Consider the following 8,265-nt stretch of genomic DNA (forward strand, 5'->3'; position numbering starts at 1 on the left):
AGGTTGGTTTCTCTTCCACCTTAGACATTCCGAATTCGTTCAAAATATGGTAATTTTAAACAAAGAATTCTTTCAGCGTTCCTCCGATGTNACATGAATACAGTGTAAGAAAATTCTTTTTCTATAATTGTTTCCTTATAGAAAGGTTGGTTTCTCTTCCACCTTAGACATTCCGAATTCGTTCAAAATATGGTAATTTTAAACAAAGAATTCTTTCAGCGTTCCTCCGATGTTTTTGGACATGGACTGTTTCTTCAATTTAATAGTGTTCGCTTTATTTTTGGGGAAACAATTCTTTAAATATTTCTCGTATTCCAGCTGTGCGCAGGCGTTTAGTTTTTCGATTCGTGTTTTTACATATTCGTAATTTAAATTTTTTTAATAATTTTTTAATTGGTGGTAGTTCATGATTGTGTGTGGATTAATATCACAACACTGAGGATTAGGCAATAACCTTTTTCATCTATTAAAAAGCAACACTTACGGGGCAATGTTTAATGTATGAACAACATTTTTTTCTATGAATCGACATACTTTAAGCATTGTTGACGCTATTTCCACTTGAATGAGGAAATAGCGTCAATGACTTTATTTCCAAATTTTTGTTATGTTATTTCCATTGACCTTATTACCTGTCACCGTTTGATAGGCCTTGAATTAAACAAAAAATGTGATATAATTCATATGAAGAAAGTAATATTCACAAAATATTTTTACTTATGAAAAGCCTAACAAAATATAGGAAAAGCATCGTCTTTAAAAACTGCTCCGCATATTGGACATAGTGCTTTTGTATAAATTTTTTTTTGCATGCTTTTTAATATGTTAAAAACATTGCTGGAAAACCTTAAAATGTTTGCATGGAACCATGTCGCAATAAACAGATGATGTAATAAAACGGCTTTCTGGCTTTATTTTCTGACATTCGGCTGCCTTATAGTCACATTTTATAGGCAAATTTTCAAATAAAGCAGTAGCACCTGGTAAATTCCACTATGGGTGGGATGCATGCAATAACACCATACACAATAATTCCCATTACTTGGACATTAATAAAAATTAGTTTCAGAAGTGAACTAGTGTTATTTTATCATTTTCCTTTTTCTAAATGGTTATAATGCCACCAGTACATAATTGCGAAAGGTGGGGCGGGGCCAAGTGGTGCCAACGGTCGACCCACAGACAATGCTTTGGAAGTACGTGAAAAATATATGAATTATTTTATGACCCCACACGGGGAAGTTCCTTGGCAGTACGATAGGACAATTCTCCATTAAACATTTAAATTAAATTCTTTATTTCAAATATATTTATCTGTATTCGCTCATTGCACGGTTAGAAATTTCAGGCACAATTTCAAACTTTTTAAGTTTTTAATTCAAACTGTTCGCTCCCTTTGGGTAAAGTATTAAAATGTACTAAACGGTTTTAAAAACTTTGTTTTACTATCTACATGCCAACTAATTGTTTAAAATTGAACTTGAAATTTCTAACAAATTATTTATATCGTACTATCAATAATTTCTATTATAAAAACACTTGAGTTTACATGCAAGTACATTAGGCTGGTCCAAAACAAGTAAAGTCAGAATTTTAATGCACTCAGCCCCTAGGATTGTTCTATATCGAAAAAAGTATACCCCAATTTTTTATTTTGAAATCAAAAAATATTTAGACGTCGCTCAAAGTTTTCCATGTATTTTATATGAAAAAAAGCAACTCCGTAGAAATGGTATAGAATTCCCGAAAAACAATATTTTTCGATCGGAAAACTCTGGTTCTCTTCAGAAGACTTTCAATACTAATACCCAATTGTTTACTTTACAATTTTTTAATACCTGCGATTTTTTATTGGGCCAACCATTGCATTTTTCTGGGATTTTGGCAACCTATCAATTATAGATACTATGGAAAAATGGTTAAATAAACAATTGGATATTATTATTGAAAGTCTTCTGAAGAAAACCAGAGTTTTCCAATCGAAAAATATTGATTTTCAGGATTTCTATACCATTTCTACGAAAAGTTTATAAAATACATGGAAAACTTTGAGCGATCTCTAAATATTGTTTGATTTCAAAATAAAAAAATGGGGGTATACTTTTTTCGACATAGAACAATCCTAGGGGCTGAGTGCATTAAAAGCATTTTTGGATCCCCCGAATGTACAGCCTACTACAAAAGATCGCACCTCAACATTTTTACCAATTTTGGCTATATTTTTTTTTTTTCTTGAATGTTTATTATCTTTTTTGTAAAAGTATAGCCCATATCTATGTATATATGTATAATTAGTATGCACATTTGGGAATTTGTATTTTACATTAAAACTTACATACATTTATGTTTTCAAAGCTGTAATAAATAAAAACTGAAATACAATAGAAATGAACGCATTTTATTTAAACGGTTTAGTATTTTGTTTAATTCACATTTATTTTTTTGCTGTTGGAAAGGTGTGTACATATTTTGCATTTGACATTTCATATACATACATACAGTCATGTGTAAAACAATAGCTTCCGAGCAGTTTTTGTATTTTTCTTTTGTTTGTTTCATGTTTATTATTTTTTTTTGAATACAGCTAGTTATCTAACAAAAACCATAAGTCCAAATTTCAAACTTTGTAGAAAAATTATAAAAATTCAACCAATTTTTGCAACAAAAACTAAACTTTGTATTAGGAACTTTTAGAAAAATTCTAATTATGCAGTTTTATAGGCCATTAAAATCTAGTTTAATAAAGTGCAAGTTTCAAGTGTCTAGATCTCGCGTTGAGTTTAGGTAATTTGTTTGCCGGTGGTATTATTTTCCGCCATACGAACAAAATTGTTGAACATACTGCGGAAGAAAATGCCTGATACCCTCAGCAAAAAAGATTATAAAAAATCAACGCGAATTATTCGTCACTTCAAATCTGCACTTTATTGAGCATTTAATGGGGTATAGAACTGCATACTTAGAATTTTTCTAGAAATTCTTAATAAAAAGTTTGTTTTTGTTGTAAACATTTGTTGAATTTTTCTAATTTTTCCACAAAGTTTAAAATTATGACTTATGGTTTTTGTTAGATAATTAGCTGTATTTTTATAAAAAATAATAAGCATGAAACAAATAAAAGAAAAATAGTAGAAACTGGTCAAAATGTCGTGTACCTATTATTTTTCTCACAATTTACTCAACAAAACTCGCAAATATCAAAAATGGAGTTATCAGTTGTATACATATGTATGTATGTACCTAGCAGCACACATACTTATGTACATATACACACACATATCGTGATCAGTACCATTACACAAGTTCAAGTACTTTGGTACGTACAAATAATGCTTTGCTTCTTATAAAATAAGTAACGTCAGTACTAAAATACTCCCACTTCGGATTATAAAGGTATAACTACGGTGATTACAATTACTTTTGAAATACTGCATATTATATCACAAAATTTGTCGTTTGCGTTATTAAAAATAATTGCAAGTCATCTTTTTGTAGTTTAAGTAAAAGTTGTAAGTACCAATACATCAGTATGGCTGTATTCTTAAACGCATCAATGCAAAACATCCGTCTTTTTTTATTTCCACACCAAATTGCAAAACTTTATTTAAAATTGGTTGTTGTTTTTGTTGTTGTAGCGGCTACAACAACGCTGCCCAGGACGGTTGGTATCTCAGTCGTTGTCGTCAAGTTCCACTAACGGCAGCCCTAGGAAGTGTGCAGCTTCTGTAGGGTTGGTCCACAGGGACAAGGCCGTAAGGGTTGTCGGGTTTTCCGGGCATGTGAAGAGATGTTTCGGGTCATGTGGGGTCTCTCCGCATGCCGGACACTCATTTGGTACATCCTCATTCAGTCTACTCAGCTAGGAGTTTAACCTACTGCAGTAGCCGGAGCGAAGTTGTGCTAGTGTCGTTCATGTCTCCCGAGGCAGATGAAGCTCCGTCTCGTCTGTGTCCGGGGCGGTATGCCTAGAACGGCATTCACAGGTCTAGAGTCTACATAACTCGAGACTGACTCCCTGTGAATGCCGTTCAGGGCCAGTCGGTAAGCTGACGGGTCCAAAGGTTGCTTGATGAACCTCTGGACTTCGTCCGTCAGTTCATATAGATGCCTCCTGACGTGCCTAGGCGAGGACTCCTCTGCAAGCAGCTGACTGTTTGGGTGGCCACTTCTGTGGCTCCCGATCAGGAACTGCTTGCAGAGCATTATGTTGTGCTCCTTTACGGGGAGCATTTGCGCCTTGCCGTGGAGATGGTGTTCGGGCGACATCAGGAGGCATCCTGTCGCTGTCCTGAGTGCGGTGTTCTGTACAGTCTGTAGCTTCGTCCACTGCGTACTACTAGTCCCCGGCGACCACACTGGCGCTGCGTAGTTCAAAACCGGCCGGCCTATTTCCTTGTATGTTGCCCGCAACGTTTCTTTGTCTTTGCCCCAAGTACTGCCGGCTAGCGACTTGAGGACCTTGTTGCGGCTCTGTACTTTATTGACAATAGCGGTTGCGTGCGCAGAGAAGGAGAGCAGGCTGTCAACTGTTACTCCGAGTATTTTGGGGTTATTCAAAGTCGGAATTGGTGTGTCATCGACATGAATTCCCAGCGGTAGCCTGACCTCCTTCGTCCAGGTTGTGGACAGGGTCGCACAGGATTTCGTAGGGGAGAGGGATAGACACTTTGCAGTGAAGAAGCGAGAAAGTTCGGAGAGATACCCGTTTACTTTCGAACACAGGTCATCAATTCCATTCCCAGTCGCCATGATCGAGCAATCGTCGGCGTAAGAGACTCGAGACTCCCTCTGGTGGTTGAGGGAGCTTTGAAATGTAAAAGTTAAACAGTAGCGGGGAAAGGACACCGCCCTGTGGAACCCCCTGTTTTATTTTCCTGAATTTACTCGTTTTGTCTCTAAACATTACCGACTAGTGTCGACCACTCAGATAATTTGCCGACCACCGTTTGAGCCTCTGTGGGAGAGAGGAGGCCTCTATATCTTCTAGTAGCGTGGAATGGCAGACGGTGTCAAACGCCTTTGACAAGTCCAACGCTACTAGAATCGTTCTCTCACAGGGACGGTTACGGTTAAGGCCACGAGTTATCTGAGTGTTTATGGCGTTAAGTGCTGTTGTTGTACTGTGCACTTTACGGAAACCATGCTGATGCTTCGCTGGGGTCAGGTGGTTTGTGAAGTACGGGAGTAGCAAGGCCTCGAGTGTCTTCGCTACCGGGGAAAGGAGTGTAATCGGACGATACGAATCTCCTTTGTTGGCGGGTTTCCCCGGTTTGAGCAGTGGGACCACTCTCCCCACCTTCCAGATGTCTGGGATGATGAGAGTGGCCATTGACAAGTTGAGGACCTCCGTTAGGTACGCTACCCCCGCAGGACCCAAATTTTTCAGCATCAGCATGCATATTCCGTCGGGACCCATGGCTTTGGAGGCTTTCGCCTTCCCGATGGCCACCTGAACTTCACCGCAAGTGAAAGCAAGGGGGGCACAAGTTGTTGGCAGTTTGTGCAGCCTTCTGGTCACTCGACGCTTGGCTTTGTCCACCGGAGGATGCAGTATGAACTGCCGGCTAAAATAGCTCGCGCATCGCTCCGGGTCCGACGAAGCATGGTCGCCGAAGGAAATTTCGACTCTGTCGTCGTGCTTCGTCGGATTAGACAATGACCTCACGGTTGACCAAAGCTTGCTCACACCAGAGGTGAAATTACAAGTCTTCAGATGCTCCTCCCACTTCTTCCGCTTATGTACGTTTACTAGTTGCCGAATCTCCGCGTTGAGATCCCTGATACGGGGATCTCCGGGATCGGCCTGACGAAGGCTATCACGCTCATCGGCTAGAACAGCCGCTTCGGCAGGGAAGTTTGGACGTGGGTCCGATATACATCCTGCCGGTATGAAGCGAGCTGCAGCAGCAGTGATAGCCCTGCGGAACTTACGTTCACCGAGATGGACGTCGGTTGGTGTGGGGAGCGCTGTGAAGGTGTTTTCGGTAAACTCCGCGTAACCTTTCCAATCAGCTTTAGAAAAGTTGATATAGGTCCGGTGTTTGGCGGAGGCAAAGTCGGTTGGTTTATCTATCGAGATGACTATGGGTAGGTGGTCTGATGCTAAAGTCAGCATAGGTCGCCATGTTATGCTGTTTATCAGACCAGCGCTGACTATGGTGATGTCTGGCGAGCTACTGCAGTTACCCATAATCCTGGTGGGTGCGTCGTCGTTCATTGTGCAGAATGTCGAATCGTCTATCTGCTCAGCCAAGTCTGTTCCCCTACGATCGTTTGACAGGCTTGAGTGCCAAAGATCGTGGTGCGCATTAAAGTCACCTACTACCATACGGTTTTCACCTCTGAGGAGCGCACCTATATCAGGGTGATATCCTGCCGGGCAGCAGGTGACAGGGGGTATGTATATGTTAAATATTTCGAGCTCGACATCGCCTGACCGGATAGCGATGCCCTGACATTCTAGGGTGGTATCCCTGCGGTCGATGTCTGCTTCGATAAGACGATACTGCACGGTGTGGTGCGTGATGAACGCTAAGCCACCACCATTATCTCGCTCGCGATCTCGACTTCCGTCTCTTGGACCGCAGCTATCAATATACCAAGCCGACACATGAAGACGGTTATCTCCTCAATCTTGCTCCGTATCCCGTTGCAGTAAAATTGAAGGAGCTTCATGTGGTTCGGGAGACGTGTCGTGATGTGGGGTGTAAGGGATGTGTGTGTTCTTACCGCCGTTGGCTGTGTGCACTGCTGCGATGGTTACCGTGCAGATTGTAGGGGGAACCAGGAGTTGTCGGCGGCGGCGTGTGGGTAGTGGTGCGGTTGTGTGTGTTATGTGGTCTGTCGTGGCTGTGGTATGGTCTGTGGTGTTATTATGTGGTTGTGCTGTGGTGACTGTGTGAGGCTGCTCAGGTGGACCGAGGTTAGCCGTGGAGGCTGCTCTGTTTGAGCAACAGGGGGCCACGTACGACGTGGTCCACTGTCGATGTGTCCGTAGTCCTGAGCAGACTCTAAGGTGACTCCACCCCTCGCAGGCATTACACTTGACTGAGGTGGAGTTGTGGTGTAGACGTCTCTGGCATACACAGCAGGTGTCGATTTCTGGCCCTTGGGTTTGACTCGATGCCAGCCCTGAGTAGAAGAATACGTAGTGAATGTAGCCCTATGGACGAGCAACTTCTGAGATACTTCGCCGACCTAAACGGGGTTAGATCGCCGAAACAGCAGCCCTTGGTCGGGTAAAACCCGAGTCATTCCGGTACGTAAAACCGGCTGTCGTGGGAACGATTAAAATTGGTATTTCTGCATGGTTCCGCTTATTGAACTTTACTTTTACAATGATTTAGAAATGCAAGATAATGATGCTTTGAATTAATGTGTTTAAGAAGACAGCCGTAATGATGTACTTTTACTTGCACACAATATTGAAACGAAATATTTTTAAAAACACAAACGACAAAAAAAGGAAATATAAGGACCGTAAATATACTTTCAAAATCCGAAGTGCGAGTGTTTTATTTCCTACTCCTTGCACATATTTTGGAAGTACATATGTTTGTCTGTAAATACATATGTACATATAAATATGCATTACTTGAAAAAATAATATTATCAAAATGAAATTACGAGTATAAGTTCAGTAGTGAATGGAAAAATAAAAAATATCGAAAGAAAGTTGAATTAATAAGAAATTATATACATGCATGTGTAGCTACAGCATTACAAAAATTGTATTTCTGCTTCTGTTTCCTTCTCTTGGAATCTCAGTATAAGTTTATATACTTCCGCCTTAAATTCGACAGCTAATGTAGGGAACTTCGTGTGCCACTCGCGTCCATTTGCTGTAACGAAACTGCTGTCATCCCAAATATCCGACTTGGAAGCTTCCTCCATGGTCCCCAAAGCGCGTTCTACTACTTTAATATACGACGAATCGTCATTACGGCGTCGTCTCGCGACAATAGTTGGTGTCTGAGTGTTCTCATTTTCTTCAATGGTATCCAAAGTACCCAAGTCCTACAAGGAAACGAAATTAATAATACAATAGAACAAAATATGTGTACTGTAAATTATGCATACATACTATGCAAATTTGAAATTGTTGGTGCCTCCAATCGCAAAGTCGGTTCTAGAAACTTTAACAAATGGAAGATTTGTGGTAGTTGCTTGGTAGAAGCTCCTTGTCCACTCTTTGTTGAATTCATTTTGTTTAAAGTTGTCTGTAATAAACATAGATAGCAAGTATGCATTTAAACTATGAAATAT

General features: G+C 40.5%; 1 protein-coding gene and 1 long non-coding RNA gene across 4 annotated transcripts in view; both read right to left on the minus strand.

The window, feature by feature from the left end:
- The window catches only part of Rint1 (RAD50 interactor 1), a 95,877-nt gene that overhangs the window by 69,669 nt on the left and 17,943 nt on the right, over positions 1–8,265 (minus strand). The gene's annotated exons all lie outside the window — the stretch shown is intronic.
- LOC108359433 (uncharacterized) overlaps positions 7,312–8,265 on the minus strand; it is a 2,861-nt gene continuing 1,907 nt past the window's right edge. For both annotated transcript variants that reach the window (XR_001846923.1, XR_001846922.1), the window contains 2 exons: positions 8,084–8,219; positions 7,312–8,016 (listed from right to left, as the gene is read on the minus strand). This is a non-coding gene — a long non-coding RNA (uncharacterized LOC108359433). The remainder of the gene's footprint in view (positions 8,017–8,083; positions 8,220–8,265) is intronic.

This window comes from Rhagoletis zephyria, unplaced genomic scaffold (assembly GCF_001687245.7).
Source record: "Rhagoletis zephyria isolate East Lansing unplaced genomic scaffold, Rhagoletis_zephyria_1.1 Rzeph_scaffold_00392, whole genome shotgun sequence".
Taxonomy (NCBI): Eukaryota; Metazoa; Arthropoda; class Insecta; order Diptera; family Tephritidae; genus Rhagoletis; species Rhagoletis zephyria.